At 39.7% G+C, this 15680-nt stretch overlaps 2 protein-coding genes across 8 annotated transcripts in view; one reads left to right on the top strand and one right to left on the bottom strand.

Annotated features, from left to right (window-relative positions):
• The window catches only part of LOC102160801 (uncharacterized), a 1256521-nt gene that overhangs the window by 130025 nt on the left and 1110816 nt on the right, over window positions 1–15680 (bottom strand). Inside the window, exon 14 of one of the 7 annotated variants that reach the window (XR_014806239.1) lies at window positions 7777–7858. The exons of 5 other annotated variants lie outside the window; for them this stretch is intronic. The gene's annotated coding sequence lies outside the window, so the exon portion shown is untranslated. Of the gene's footprint in view, window positions 1–7776; window positions 7859–10891; window positions 15335–15680 lie in introns of those variants that run through there. One more of the 7 variants, XR_014806247.1, reaches the window with a different exon arrangement.
• The window catches only part of LOC106508906 (uncharacterized), a 352985-nt gene that overhangs the window by 214056 nt on the left and 123249 nt on the right, over window positions 1–15680 (top strand). The window lies entirely within an intron of this gene.

The following is a 15680-nucleotide window of genomic DNA, read 5'->3' as shown; positions in this document are numbered from 1 at the left end:
TGCAGAGAAGGACAAAAACGCAGTGTCTGCCTTTTGGCTCTGCGGTCATGCCCTTGGTGACATGCCTCAAATGTCCACAACTGAATGACACTTGTTCTAACACTGTCAAGCTGACTTCTGTGATTTCTCCTTGGCACAGATTCATGTAATATTACACTCCTGACAGAGTGGCCACCATCAAGAGCCTTAGAAATACCATTTGAATTTTCAGTGCCCATCAAAAGAGAATGCCAGTTTTTAAAAACTGCAGAGAACAAGATTTTGCTGAGGCTAATCCTAGCATAATTCTTCCTGGGGGAGCCTGTCCATAAAACAATCATGAAAATATGAAAATATGACAGCAGCTGCCTTCTTTCACAGAGACTTGAAAATGCCTAACCGAGGGATGAATATAAAACTTGCCCTTAGTACCTGGCCTAGGTCAAAGGTCAATGGCTAGAAAGATACCAAAAGGCTCAACTCTCTGTGAGAGGTGAAGAAAGAAACCTGGTCCAGGCTTTCAGGGATGGCTTTCCTCCCCTTGTAATAATGTAAATTGTAACCTGTTTCTCTTGCCCTGTTCTGTTGAGCACCAGCTTCCTATGGGGGCTGGATCCACGCTGCGGGGGTGGGGGAGAACCGAGGTCTTGGGAGATGGGAACCAAGAGAGGCCTGGGCATGAAGCCTGGCAACAGATTGGCCTTTCCCACTCTGTTTTCAGCCACGCACAAGGGCACTCTTTGAGTGCATATCACTGGTGAGCGGGGATCTGTTCCTTCAGAGAGCACAATCTGGGAACAACTTTTCTCATTTACATCGAGGAGAGTAGAGGGAATACTAATGAGGGCTCTGTTGCGGCTACACATCCATCTATCTTAATGGGCTGTGCTTCCAAGGGGTAGCAAGGTGGAGGGAAGTGGGGAGGGTGCCCAGTCAAGAGACTTTCTGAGGTTCCTTCCTTCCAGCTCAGAAACTCTGGTTTTAAGAGGAATCGAAACTGGGATTTCAGCTAGCTTCATTTTATCATTATTTAAAATGGCTTGGTCTGGAGGAGGGCACCCTTGTGTATTGGGTCCCGTGTTAAAGCTAAGGAAATGGTTTCTAACGTTTATGAAATTGTGTTTTCCAAACCAACAGCCTTTGAGGCATTGTTCAGGCACAGAAGACATTTAACTTTAGAGTTCCGTTTCTCACCAACTGAAGAAGTGCCTGGATGGATCTGATTAAATTTGCCTTCATGGTCTACGCAGGTGCCCCTCAGGTGCTTTAGGGTAATGTTAGGAATAGAACAGCTTTTGGAAACTGCTGCCAAGTGAATACAGGCCTGATTTGATATCCAAAAAGCACTCATTTGCTCTCTCCAGACCTCCCATAAGTTTGTTAAATTGGGAAAGCTCAGCAGGTGGTGTGTCTGAAATCTTTTCTTTTTTTTTTTTTCCTTTTTTTGCTTTTTCTCTTGCACTTGATTCTTGCTGCTCTTGCCAAGGCATGATGCTTTGAAACTGACACAAAGACAACCAGAGCTGCTTGGTCAGATCTCCCATCTCGAGACAGGGCTGCCTCCCTTCAAGAGGGAACCAGCAGCCTTCTGGATGCAGTAATTGCTTTCTAAGTAGTCCCACCCCTTCTCTGCAGAGGAGATTTTAGTTAAATGGCCCTAAGGTTTGTGCCTGGAACTACTGAAGAACCCTCACCTACTTGGAGTACAAATGGGACCTCCCTGAAAAAAACCATGAAGTATTTTAATTAAAGACTGAATGCATGCTATTTGCACTTGGCTCCCTGTAGAAAGAGAATACACACTAGCCTTCCCACAGTGAGTATTTACTCACATTCCTGTCTGCATCCTCTTCCCTATGTGTGAGCCCAGCCCAAGGTCACCTTCATTGCCTTTCACCTGGGTTAGCTGACAGCTCTAGCTCACAGCTGGCTTGGGGCTGGCTGGAGGGGGTCAAACCAACCAACCAACCTCATTTGGGCTGTGGACGCTTCTGGCGCTTCATCCTTTCCTCTTGGGGGTCTTCTGCTCACTCTCTTCAGCTGTGTTCACCTGGGTCCTCTTCTCCAGGCTGCTCCCCGCTAAGCCATCTATGGCTCCCAGGGCATGTAGTTCAGAACCTGCCTCCATGCTCTGGTCTGTATTTTCCCCACATTCAAATGAAAGTTAAAACCATCCTTTTGCAAGGATTCTTCAATAACATAGGGAAGGCTCTTCTGACATACTGAATTCTGTCTCACCAGCGCACTCTTCCTTCATATCTGAAGTCTACTGCAGCCAAGAACACTGTCTCCTCCTGTTCTTCTCTCGAATCCTTGAGTTCCCCGTCAGTGCAACCTTCATACTCTTGCTCTGGGAGACTAGAAGGGATTCAGTGCCCCTGACTTTGCTTCTTCTCTTTCTCCCCAGGGCCATCCCTGCATAGGACCTGGCAAGACAGTTTTTTTTGATCAGATGAGCACACAGAATATCCTTCTTTGCGCCTTAGGTACTCAGTCAGAGGATCTAGGCAGAGGCTTTGGGGAGGAGATAGGACTCAGACAAAGGATTCTTCAGCGAGATTGCAACCATTTGAGCACTGGATGAGAGGAGGGCTGTGCAGCCTTCATTCACTATTTCCCCAGTGTTCTCTGGTCCAATTCTGCTGCCACTAAACACACCACTGTGGCTTGTCACTGGCACTAGAGTCAGGGGTTAGAAAGCAAGAGGGGGAGGGAGGGAAATCTTGAGAAGGGCTAGGAGGGGAAAGGGGTTTTCTAAGGAAGCCCTTGGGGGGGATGGGAGGTGTTTTTGTATCAGGAGCTGTTTGCTGGTGAGCACCCACAGAGGGGAGGCCCTAATTTCCCCGTGTAAGCTGGCGTCCACTGCTGCTGTGGTCTCCCCTTACTGTCTTCATAAAGCTCCCTTCTGTGTTAGATTATCCCCACCTTTTTGGTCCTGTGTTCCCTTCAAAGACCCATAATTACCCTAAGCTAGGACAGATCTGAGATGTACATAACCTTTGACAACTGTCTCTTTTGGGGAGATTTCAGTATTCTCCAAGTATTAACCTTCTTAGGCTTTCTGAGCCTGGGAACTTTCTTAATCCAATGCGTGCCAATGGGTGGTCCCTCATAGCCCCTCCCACTTGGGCCCACTGGGGCTTCAGCAAATCCTAAGGGTGGGGCTGGGAGACAGGACAATGCCTTGTGACTCTTACCTCCACTAGTTTCAATGACTTTGAACTTTTCCTAGGAAAGGGAAAGAACTCACTGATTACTAACCCTTGAAGTTATGTGACCCTTGTTTTTTGCATTCCTTCAGTAGAAGTATTTTCTTAAAATAAGCAAAAAAAAAAAAAAAAAAGAAAAGAAAAAAAAAAAACCCACCCCAAACTCCAAAAAACCCTGCCCCAACACACTACATTATTCAGCGTTGCAAGACCTCATTTCATGTTTATAATTGTTAACTTTAAAAAAAAAAATTGAATGAACCTTTCAAAGTGAGTAATTTTTTATTTGAATTCTACGTCCTTATGTATTATGTAACAATTAGTAATGATGTGATGGATAATTTTCTTTGGAACAGTTCCTGATTCCATTACTCAACTACTCGATCGACCAGTAATTATGAATCATATCTTTAATTAGCTGCTGCTCTTCAGAAACATATGAAAGCCAAGGGCATAAAGTAATTGGCATAAAAGTTTTCCTAATTAATTTATCTGTCCGTGTAAGTAACCAGGGCTAGAGTCTGGGGATCATTTATAACTCCGGGAAGGCCAGCCCTAAAACTCACTGTCGAAGGAGATTTATATTTGTGAATTATAAAAAGACAACAAGCCACAAAATTGCATTATCCCCCAACTCTAACAATACAGCCCATAATGTGCCGTTCAGAGATGAGCAAAAAGTTCCTATTGATCCAATTCATTTTCATCATATCCTCCAGTGAATCTTTCAAATCTCTCTTGCCTTTTCCTCATTCAGCATTGTAACAGTAATCAAGCACATTAAGCAATTCATTAAACAAGAGCCCCGCTGACCACAGGGAGTACTGCAGCTAACATTCATTAGGCAGCCAATAACTTTATTTAAGTAGCAAAGGGCTTGGGAGTAAAAACCAGCTCCTTTGTCTCTCCGTGTAGAAATGCACATTTCAGCGAGGAGCAAGGCACACACCCTCTGGCCCACAAGGTGCTTTCAAATGAGGATCTGTCTCTGCATAAAGCAAAATTAGGGTAGGGTTGAGGTGTCCTGAGGATGTTTTCTCCTTGCCAAAAAGGTGGTCCAAGACTTAGCTCACTGCTGTGCATGGCTGTGGAAGATTTATGTCTAGTCGGGAAACGCAATGTTCAAATATTGCTATTTGGGTGCCAGATTTTCAGATCTGACTTTAAAAATGCTAAATGACGGTTGCATGGCTTCAGAGAACCCTGGCTGGCTTTGTGTGGTAATAAAAGTGATGGATGCCTTTTCTTTCTTGACAACAGAAAGAGAACTGAAATAACAGAAGCAGAGAGCACAACTTGTTTCTTCAAACCATAATTAGAGGCATCCTGGAAAAGTCCTACATGTTCTTCTGGGCTTGGTAAAGGAGGTGGTGACAAAAAAAAAAAAAAAAAAAAAAAAAAAAAAAGAAAATGGCACCCTGATTGTACTTTTCAGAGAAAGGGTACCTAGCCAGTATCCCTTGAGGTTTGGGTTTCTTGCACTGCTGTTCTTGAACGTTTTTCTTTATCTGATGAACTTTTTCTTTATGGAACAACTTGAGGATGTTGTTATGTAGGTTAAGTCTTCATAAACAATACCCTCCATGGTTAGCAGAAACTATTTTCAGAAAGGATTATTTTTTTCCTTGAGGGGACCAAAGGAAATCCCTTTTCACAAGGCCTTATTTTATTGCCTGAAGAGTATCTAGGGGAAACACATAAAAGAGTTACATTTTAAGACTTTCTCTCCTACCTCTAAATAGTGGGCTATGTGTCAGGATTCACCTTCATTTGATGTGTTTTCCTCTTAATTCACAAAACGGGCTTTTCTTTTAAACCTTTAGTCGCCTGGGTTAGGTGTTGGCATCATTCTTTCTAGCCTGTATCTATTGATTAAGCTACTGACATTGTGCCATCAGTAAATAAAATAAAATTGTCCCAGTTTTAGACTCTCCTCTGCAGTACAGCTAATAAAAGCAGGCTCCATAACAGGGTTGATGGATGGTTCCCTCCCCCTGCCTGCCAGGTTGGAGATCTGGGTTCAGAATGGAGCTCAAGCCTCTGTTTGGTTCATTTCTGAGAACATTCTCTGAGTTTCTGAGAAAAGGAGTTATGTGTGAGGCATGTAGCTGAGCAAAGGGAAAGGAAGTCTTTACAACCAAGATTCAGAGCTGGGAGGAGAATGAACCATGTGAAAGATGCTTCTAATAAACATAAGGACTTCAAATCATCACCTTTAGAGAAAGTGCTTTAAAACATGATTAACAAATGAAAATTTTACATCCTCAAGGATTTACAATAAAGTCAACTTTATATTCTTAAAACATCCACTTAAATACACTTGGAAACCATTGGAATTGTACTTTCTGGTCAGAATGATCATTTACAGAATTTTAGCTTTCAAAATGGAACAAGTTGTGCTTTCTTGTACATGCCACATTTAGGCTGTGGCTGAGAGTAAAGAAATGGAAGGAAAAATCATTGTAGTGCATCAAAGTAATATTGCTGAGGGCATAGAAATCAGTGAAATGTGGCTTTTCCCTGAGATTCAAATCCCTTTTAACCAAGAATTGTTGTGGTTGAATTCATTTTTAATGCCAACGTGCTGAATGTAGTCATATTCTCTCTCTGGATGATTCCATGATGTTATGTTACTTTCTTGCCTTAATGTTTAGAAATATTGCAGATAACCATTTAGAGGTCCTACTTAATAAAAATGTATAGTCAAATTTCTTTTAAAAGAATTATTTTTTAAAAAAACTATCTTTGGTGACATTTGGCCTTCACACTGCTTAATAATAGAAAAGGCTAACATGGTTTGAATGCATAAAAAGCATTACAAGTTCCAGACACTCTGGTAACAGCTTTGTATGCAGTATTTCATTTAATCCTCTAAGTAATATGATGAGGCAAGTACCACTGTTTTTTTCCTAGTTTAAAATCAATGAATCTGGGAATTAGAGAATTTTTATAATTTACCCAAGAACCAGTAGTGGCTGGAGCTAGCTAGTGTTAGCTTGGGAGAGCCAACTGTGTTTAATCTTTTCTTAGCTCCCACATTCAGTGACTTCATGGTGGTAACTTGAAATTGACTATGGTAGGAGCATTTACATTAGGGAAAAGGGCAAATGCTGCAATTCAGGGCGCTTTTCATCCCTAAAACCAGTAACTAAACATTTATAAGCACACCATTTCCAAGATCATATTGATAGGAAACGGCAGGGCCAGAATTTGAAACAATTTTGTTGGAATTTAGAGCCCATGTTTTTAGTGATATTCTACCTCTTTAAACTATCAGTTTATGACTAAGCACTTTTTTTTTCTTTTTTCTTTTCTCCTCTACAATGTACTGTAAGTGATGCTTTGGAACTAATGGTGATTTTTTAAAAGTCTGTGATATTTGCGGAGACCAAATCCTAAGCTGGGTAATGGGTACAAGGAAGTTCATTTTACTGTTCTGTCTGTTTTTGTATTTGTTTGAAATTTTCTGTAATAAAAAGAAAACAAATCAACTGCTGGACCACAAAGGAGCGATTTGGTACGAATGAGCCCACAGTACAAAACCTCTGCCAAAGCACATCCAAGTTTACAGATATCAAAAAGGTAACAGAAACTTAACAGAGACTTAAAAATGAAATAGTTAATCTTGACAGATCCAACTGTTTAGCAACTAAGACTGAATAAAACAGCAATATAGGACCAAAAAGGGAAACTTCAGTACCTTAGTAGTTGCTATGTCCAATGAATGAACTTTATATACAAGGCATTTTAACTGACATCTGATTTTTTGTTGTTGTTGTAAAGTATCAGCCAAGATAGTTACAAGTGCTTTTCTTCCTGATTTTCAAATTCAGCTTTCTCACAAAAAAGAGAATGAGTTAGATACATTAATGTAACCTTTTCTAAACACTGAGTGTATATTCAGCTTCTTCTGTAGCTTTTTAACCAAGACCACTGCATGAAAGCAGGATTGGCCATTCTTTGCCATCCAAAAAAATATCTTTTTAAATGGCGACATTTTAACAGCATTAACCAGTCACTACATTTAAGAATAAAATATCAGTGTCAGCTTTTAAAGTAAACTCTGAGATAAGTTTGAAATCTTTCTTCCTAATAATTATCTTTTTCATTATTGATGAAACTTTACTCTCCTCTTATATGCAATCCTTGATAGAATTTTTCTTTTAAAACTCAAGCCAATCTCATCTTAACTTGAAGCCAAAATGTTCCTCAGACTTTGACAGCCCTGTATTTGAGGTGAGCTAGGGGTTAGAGGCCCAATCACTTTTCTCTCAGCTTTGGCACTGACTTGTCTTGGTCTCAGTCACATATAATCACCACTGCTTAGATTGCTAAAATTAATTAAAAGAAGGTCTTAATTTTCAGCCCAACACCATCAGTCAGCTGCAGCAGTTTATGTGGCTTCTGTAGAGGCTTTGCTTTGCTTTTCTCTGTGAGGCAGACAGTACTCTTCCCCTTCAGAGCATACAACTGACAACCATGTTGCCACAATTTCAAAGAAATATTTTCCTACCTCTTTTCTTTTTGAAGGCATTCAGTCCCATTTCTGTCACTCATAAACGCTCAGAGAAAGAAAAAAGTCATTTACCTTAAATTTGCAAACATTACCGCTTTCCTTTAAAAGCCGCCATTTATTTGGTGCCTCTCTGGATCAGAAACTCCGATGGATGCTTTAAACACATTAACATTTGATATTCAGTTATGGCGTTCCTTTTTAATATAAATACCTGAGTACTAGGGCAATAAAGATGAAGCAACTTGTTCAACCAATATTACAGAAGTAATGAATATTGGAGGCAGAATTTGAACTCTATCCCCCCTGACTAGCCTGGGCTGCTTCCTGTTATATAGATTATCTACTTAAATGTTTTTCAGTTGGTGTCCTTTTACACCTTTTCAGCTCTGTCCCTGCTGGGTCACAATGAATTGCTTTAGAATGATCAAAGTTTACATAAAACTAATCAGAAAAACCTCCTTCCTTCGTAAGATCATTACTTTACAGTGGTCTTCAAAAAGCAACTTTCACCACAGCACTCAGTTAATTATCGGTAGGGAGGTTTAATATTTATTGAGCTATTGCCTTTCAATTTAGGTGGCAAAGCGGGAACATAACAGCAGTCGCTCTGGCCAGGTGTTGAAAGGAGCATGCACAATGTGACGTAGTCCGCCTCCCCTATGATGCTTAACTTCCCGAGATTGGCTCTCACTTTTTATTTCTGCTTTGTACTTTAAAAGGATCATTTAAAGACAAAATGAATGACACTGGAAAATAAGAATTCTTACATGAACTTTAGGAAAATGAAAACCTTTATTCCAGCTACCCGGACTGGGGAGGTTGTCCGCCTTGAGATTAGGGATGGGAGAAGCAATGGCCTCTGTCTATGGTGGAGGGTGAGTGAAAGGGTTGAGAACAAATATGTTTTTCTATGGCGGCTGGAGGGCAGGGGTGGTTGTCTAACTGGTATGAGAGCTTGGAAATTAAACTGAACAAGTCAGATGGCTTCCAAGGAGAATCAAGGAGTTAGAAGAACATTTTAAACCAGAAGCTTGTCAAAGAGAGTTAATTTTTATAGTCTTTTGAAACCATTCTGGATAAAAAGAGTAGGGAATAGAGATAGAGGGATAAACATCCAACTCTAGCAAAGTCCTTATTTAGAAGTAAGGGTATAGGAGACTGTGTAACTTTTGGGGGAAGTCACTGGTAGAAGAAATGGAAGAATTTGGGGACCACACAGCTGTTGGTAAAAAAGCCAGATAATCCATTGGGCATGTGTGGTGGTGACAATTCTAGGACGGAGTGAAAGGATGCATTAAAGAAGTATTAGGAGAAAGTCCAGAACTCAGTCTGTGTGCTCCTAAGCTGGACAGGATAAGGAGACTTTCAGCCTTTATAAGGAAGACAAAAGAAGATAATAGCATTGAAGGGCTAGGCAGAGGTGACTATTGGAAGGTAAATCTAGAGGATAGAAGTGCAAGTCATCAAAAACAAAGCATCTCTGATTGGTTTATAGCATGGTGTGAGCTAAGATGGACTTTCTGTCTACAACATCTCAGGGGTAGCTGATATGCCAACACTTTTGTCTCGTCCTAGAGAACATAAAATGCTTTGTGTTCCTTCTTTTAATGAGACTTGGGATTAAAGACCAATCAAACTGTCCAAGTAGAACAGCTATGGTGATTTTTTATTAGTGATAGTGAGAAAATACGATAAAAAACATCTGGAATAAAACATATTCTACTGATTAGAAATATTCCCTTGACTGCCATATGCACAGAAATACATGAATTACATGTGTATATAAAGCTGTGAATATATCTTGGCATATCTCCTGGAAGAGATGCCAAGTTTTACATATCCATCTATACATAAGCACATATAGATAGATACATATATATGCATACAGAGTTGTGTTATGTGGTGCTGAAGTGTTTGTTTAGTCCATTAGACACTAACAAGCTATTGAATAAGTAAAAATATAAGATGGTGCCAATTGAACCTTATGTGTCTGCTGTGGTGGATGTGGAGCTCCTAAGGCAGGGAGATAGACCTCTGTTTAGTACCAAACTCTGTACCTTGTGGCATTCAGTAAACATTTGTTTCCTGACTGGCTGACTGACTGCCTAGATGACTTCTCACCATTCCTTCCAGCCCATCTGATACGTGGCCAGATTGGAGCTTTTTTTTTTTTTTTAATTAGAGTATAGTTGATTTACAGTGTTGTGTCAATTTCTGCTGTACAGCATAGTGATCCAGATTTTTTTTTTTTTTTCTTTTTAGGGCTGCACCCTCGGCATATGAAGTTCCCAGGCTAGGGGTTGAATCAGAGCTACAGCTGCCAGCCACCACAACACCAGATCTGAGCCATGCATAGCCACACGTCTGCAACCTACACCATGCTCACCGAAACACTGGATCCCCGACCCCACTGAGTGAGGCCAGGTATAGAACCCACATCATCATGGATACTAGTCTGCTGTGCCACAACAGGAACAGGATTTTAATGTCAGGAAATACCCAAAGAGAGTAGAAAAGACTATATACACCGTGTTGGGTGACTGCAGTTATAAAGGGGCAAATGTGTTACCTGCATACCCTCTTCTTCAAATTGCTAATACTGAGGTAGGTAAGACCCAGGCCCCTTTTAGTTTAATTACTAGAAGTATGTCAAGGATTTTGTTATAAAATGATGGTCTCTGTACCACAACGTTGTAGCTGAGGAAATGAATGGTATTAGCATGTTCAAGTACATGAATTTTGTTTCTCCAATAATCCCAAGAGTTAAGCAAAGGCATGCAGTACTCATAACAATCAAGATAAGAATGCAGCCTTACCTGTTCTTTCAAAATATTACTTTTTGTTGTGATCTGATGCAAGAGAATATGTTGAGGTAATTTTTTTCTTCTCTTTTTCATTTTTGAGTTTCTTTATTGGTTCTAAGATTATTCAGGGATATCTAATATTTTCCACATCTGGTCTTTTTATTTCTTTTTGCTACCACATTTTCCCATATTTAATTAGTCCATTGACTTTTAAGAGCTACAAAGCCTTACAGGAAAATTTTCAGTAACATCCTTCTTATAAGCAGTTCTTTTTTTGTGTCATTCATGCTCTACATTTCCAGTGTAAAAAAAAATTTACTTCAAAAAATTTTTGTAAGGTATTGCTAAAAATAACATCTGGATTTCTGATTGTTTCTTTCATCTTTGATGAAGGTTATTCCCAACCAAAGTTATTTCTTTTCCAGTCACCGTAAATAAGTTTTCTGTTTTTAACCAGGGTTTATTTTGCTGTTGAGGAAAATTTATTCATAAATATTATTATCAGGACATAGACAGAGACTTTGTGTTTATCTGTTAACTGATCTTAATCCATTTATGCCCATTCTTATGGTATGATCACATAATTACAGGTATTTCAAGAATAATTATAAATCTATAAAGCTTCAAAAACCATGTTTCTGGATATGTGTTTTCTGTTTCTTGGCAGGAATATATGCTTATGAATAACTAATATATTTGCCATGTTTATGATGTAACGCAGGCATTTATAGTATATTCTAGAATTGATATTGTATATAAAACTTGACTTAAAATATTAAATAATCACACTTAATATTCAACTGAGTAGCAGAAACCTATAAAATATTATAAAAAGTCTTTCGTAGAAGCTCTAAAAAACTTTAATATGACCTTTATATTATGTCCTTCAGATAAATTATTAGGTTTTTTTGGTTACTTCCTCTGTTCCAAACAGCAATGAACTCATGGCCCTTTGGGAAAGACTAAAATTTAAGAGTCAGAGGTAAAGTTGATGTAGAGATTTTCTATTCAATAAGTGTGTTCCTGGTCAGGGTCCTTAAGTCTTACTCAGTTGCCACTTGGAGTTTAAACATCTTTTTATGGCTTCTCTGCCTATTAAAGTTTGGAAGACAAATTTACTAGCATGAGTAAGTGGCTGATAAAGTGATCAGAGTTTCTCTATGAGAGACACAGTACATGTTGTTAATCAGGATTTATTTTGACCAAAATCTACTGGGTTAGCTATTGTTACTCTCTTTTTTAGAGAGAAAAAGTGAGGCCCAGAGGTTGAGGGAGGCAAATATTAAATTTTCAGAGTGGAACTGACATTGAAGCTGATGGCGTCATAACGTGAGCAAGACAGGGGTCTGGCCAGGGGTCTGGGCTCTAGGTTCTCACCCTGTTGAAGTCTTCATCCCAGAGAATCAGGACATGTGCATATTTTAATTATTTAAAACTTAGAAATGGCAAACATTTTCCAATATTTGTCTGAATGCAAAATTCCTTTATAATTGAACTTTTTCACATCTTTATTTCAAAATCGTGAGAAGTTTAGCTCTCTTTGGACACCTACTTTTTGAAGTTTGAATTTGGCCACTCTAAGCTGAGGGTGAAATTAGCTTGGGCTCTGGGAGTTTTCATGTTCCAGGGACTGGTTTAAAGCATAGAATGTGCAAGAAAGCCTGATAATTGGCCCACATAGGATTTATCATTTCTCTATGGGGAAATGTTTAGGAAGAGACATTTCGTGCTTATTCATGGGAACATTCCATGCATTTTTGAGTTATGCTTGTCTGAAACTTATGTAAAGGGATTTTGATGGTGGCTATAAAGCTATGGAGTTTTATATGTATTTTAAAAAGATGGAGTTGAACAGTCTGGTGATAGCTGTGTGGACTGGAAAAACAAGTCAATAATTAAATTTCAGCACTTCTTTCAAGATGGTAGTTTAAGCTACCAGATAAATAGTAATCTTTTCACATTATTGATAGTAAAAACAGAAAATAATGTTTTATAATTAACATCAGAGAAAAATAATCATGAAGAATAGCTTGGATATTGATATCATAATTCAATGAGCTTTTCTGGATTTAAAAACCTCTATTCTCTACTGTTTTGCTAGCAAAGTAGAATCCAGGTGGTTGTATGTTTCTTTTTATAAAGTTTTTGTTTCTTCCAGCCAGTCTAAGTAAACCCTCAGTTCTTTTTTCCCAAACTTTATACATACTCTAGTTCCTACATCAAAGCACCATCGACTGAAACTATATAAAATCCTTGGCCTCCAACCAGAGAAGGCCTAAATGCAGGAAAGTAAGGATAAATTAAAGTGACAGGGTCTCAGCAGTGGAAATTAGTGCAACTCTTCTAATTGCATGTCTAGCCTGAATGATGGGATACTTAATTCTTACACATCCCAGACAATTGCTTTATACTAACATGAGCCCTGGGAAAAAGGCAGATTCCACAGACATATGGAGCAGTAGATGGAGTGGAAAAATAAATCAGAGGCTCTAGCCACTCTGGAAAAAAAAAATGTTTTATCTACATTGTTAATAAAGGTATTGCCACAGTTCAGCAACGTTGATAACTGTCCTCTTGTCCATTCTTTCCATAAAAACTGAACATTAAATAATTAAATGGCAGAGCTCCAACCTGCCTGGGTTAACTCTTGTGCAGAAAAACAACAACAAATGCATGGTGGGTAAAGGCCTCGTTCCTTTGGTAAAAAGCAGGGATACAAGTCTAAAAAGGAATCCCAAGGGACAAATGGATCAGGAACAACAGCATCCTCTTCTCCCACTCTATAAGGACTGCTAATAAAAGCCTTCAAAACTAGCATGGGTTCTTATATCTGTTTAACCTTTTGCCCCAAGAAGCAAAGAGCATCTGGTTAAGTGGAGAGTAAAAGCGCAGCAACTTTTCATTATCAGAGCTCACAGGCAGAGTATGGGGAAGCCAGAGCTGCCAAGCCTGGGTTAAATGCTTGTTGCCTTCACTGCCTGAGGCCATCTAGCGTGTTTAGAAATGATTAAGTACTGCAGCCTAGAAAGGACCTGTCCTGAGCGTTCATCTCTGACTTCCAGCAGAAAGGAGAGGCTGGCAATGACAGAGGCAGATGGATGAGTCTCATTAGTATGGCGAGGCAGCGAACCAGACTGCCTTCACAGAGCTGTCCAAAAAGAGGGAGAAAATTAAAATAGGATCTGGGAAAACCAATGAGCAAGTGTTTTAACTCTCTGCTACCTGGTTTCTCCAGCTGGGAGGTTATAGAGCTGGCTCGACATCCTCGGAAATGCTGCTGCACTGAGAAACAAGAGGATGGCTTTGCCGACTCACACAGTTCCAGTTGGCCGTCTTTTTGCATCCTTTAGAAAATGACTCTTGCATTTCCTACAGCAGAATAACACAGCTGATTTTATTCTTAAGCCTATGTGATTGCCACAGAGCAGAGTAGAGTGGCAGGGATAAAGGGAGGGGCTTCCACCTACCAAGGAGATGGGGGGCCTTGCCTTACATATGGCACTTGGCCAATCCAACTCGGAGGTCCCAAGTAAAGATCAAAGGCCTGCTCAGGAGCCAGGGTTTCTGTGAAATGGCTGAAGCCCCTGCTGAAGTGGCAGCTCAACCCCAGGTGTATTACCTTTCAAGACAAGGAACTTTGGTTGTGTCGAGGGCTGCCTGATGGATAATTTCAGAGACAGAAAATTGAGAGAGCTCTTTTGGGGAGGGAGAACCTTATAAGGTGCCATGATATTCAGTTTGAGTGGCTCTTGCATTAGGAAACCTAGGGCCAAGTCCAACCTATTGTGAGTTTTCTGAGTGACATGGAACTCAAAGCAATGGATGTTTTAATGGACAAACTGACTTGATCAGATGAAAGCCTCTCCTCTTCAGGTGCTTGTTTACATCTTGGGCTTGGGATGGAGACATATGGCATACTAATGCTCTGGGACAGCCCTAAAAGTTTTGGGAGAAGTTGGTAGAAATTATTTATTTACTCATTCCTCAGAAAACATTTACTCTGTCCTTGGGGTGATATGAGGCCCAGAGAAGCAAAAGAGGAGTCAGATAAAGTATTTTTCCATGCTTTCCTTCAATGACCTAGGTCTAGTAGGACAGAGGAACAGAATAAGCATGCCAGGGGTCCCTAGAAGAAGATAGCCTTGCTTCAGGAGCTGGGTGGATGATAAGCATGAATTGATACTTGGAGACTGCCCCCAAGGAGTTTCAGGATAGAAGCCAGGTATGTGAACTATCGATTCTAGATTAAGGCAAAATGAAGAAAATGGCAAATAAAAGTACAAGAATCCTGCTGTGAGAATCTGGATGTAGGAGCAGTGGATTCTGCCCAGGAAGGGAGCAAATAGCTTCTGAGTGTAGTTGGCATTTAAGTTGCATTTTGCAGCATACACTGAAAGTATATTCTTTAAATAAGAGAAATTTAGAAATAAAGAAGGTTTTTGTTCATAAAGAGACTTATATATTCCTTCCCAAATATATTTTTACTAGTTCAAATTTGTGTCAGAGTTAGACCTTACTTCATCTTGACTCATTCCAATTGATTGTGTGCCCCAAAAGGGGAAACAGTCTGAAACTCTAGGAGAACTCATGAGGACTAAATGTGGCTGTGGGGATGAGGCAGGAATTGGCTGAACATCATTTTGATGTCGTTTGGATTGTGTGCTCCTCTTATTATAGCATCCAAAAGCTTAATTGGAAAAGAATTTCAGAGTTTCTTGTGGTGAAGCGGGTTAAGGGTCCATCCAGCATTGTCCCTGCAATGGCTCAGGTTGGTCACTGCTGTGGCATGGGTTCAATCCTTGGCCCAGGAATCCATGAACCTCCACCTGCCATGGACATGTCCAGAAAAGAAAAGAAAGGAAAAGAAAAGAGTTTCTGCTTTTCCTTCAAATGAATACCTTCAATTCATTTTTAAATTTAAAAGTCAAAAGCAAAACCAAAAAAACCATATTAACAATGAAAATGTTAGGAAAAAAACATATTAACAATGAATTGTTAGCATGTATCAACTCATGCTTAATAACAAAACAAAATTGATGGGATTTTATCCATCCTTATGTAAAAAAATCCTCTGTAAATAATAAATTACAGATCACATAATCTGAAAAATTCCCAAGTTGTGCATTTTTCCTGGGGAATTTTCATTTTTATAATAAACCTCAACTCAACAAG

The sequence above is a fragment of the Sus scrofa genome, chromosome 1, assembly GCF_054392235.1.
Source record: "Sus scrofa isolate SSC_HxYL_T2T_F1_AM1 chromosome 1, Sscrofa_HxYL_maternal_Yorkshire_Landrace_v2.0, whole genome shotgun sequence".
In the NCBI taxonomy this organism is placed as follows: Eukaryota; Metazoa; Chordata; class Mammalia; order Artiodactyla; family Suidae; genus Sus; species Sus scrofa.
Note: the sequence above shows the minus strand (reverse complement) of the source record. Positions and strands in the feature narration are given on the sequence as shown.